Source organism: Penaeus monodon, chromosome 22 (assembly GCF_015228065.2).
Source record: "Penaeus monodon isolate SGIC_2016 chromosome 22, NSTDA_Pmon_1, whole genome shotgun sequence".
NCBI lineage: Eukaryota > Metazoa > Arthropoda > Malacostraca > Decapoda > Penaeidae > Penaeus > Penaeus monodon.
In genome coordinates, this window is record NC_051407.1 from 33,249,575 (window position 1) to 33,250,229 (window position 655).

Below are 655 nucleotides of genomic sequence, written 5' to 3' on the forward strand. Positions count from 1 at the left end.
GGGGAAAGAAATTTACTACTATATCCAAGAAACAAAGAAGGTGTTGAAAAACGTTTTCAATCTTCCCCCTGAAACGAAGTCTCCTCCCTGCGACACGACAGAACACGTATTACGAGGAACTCACTTACATGTGCTTACCTATTTCGATGGCCAACGCTATAGTTCCTTGAGTCCGCCTGTTGCTGGAGCTTCCGCCATGGCTGCGCGAACTAAAGCGCCCGCCCGTGGAGGAAGTCCTCTACTCAGGGAGCACGAGTGGCAGATCAAGACCATGATGGTGCTGGAGTTCGCCAAGGAGTTCTGCAACGGTGACAGCAGACGTTACAGCGAGATGCTCAATCAATTTCTGGAAAGGCAAGGACTGACCCCTTTCGTGTGGGACTGTTAGCAGGACGTTCTCAGGAGGCGAGGTAACCAAAGGGCGTGCGAAGGCAGCCTCGGCCAAGGACATCTTCAGCAAACCCTTCCACGTTGAACGAGCGGAGAAAAGGGGTTTACACGCTTCCTCAACGCAACAAAACGGCAAGCGTCGATGATGCAGGACGGTCTAGCTAGGGTTTAGAGGAGAGGGAATTAGAAGTGCTGGAAGAGGGAATGTTTGATAATGATGTACATGTTTCTGAAGTGATTAACAGTTGTTGAAAGAATTTCAGTT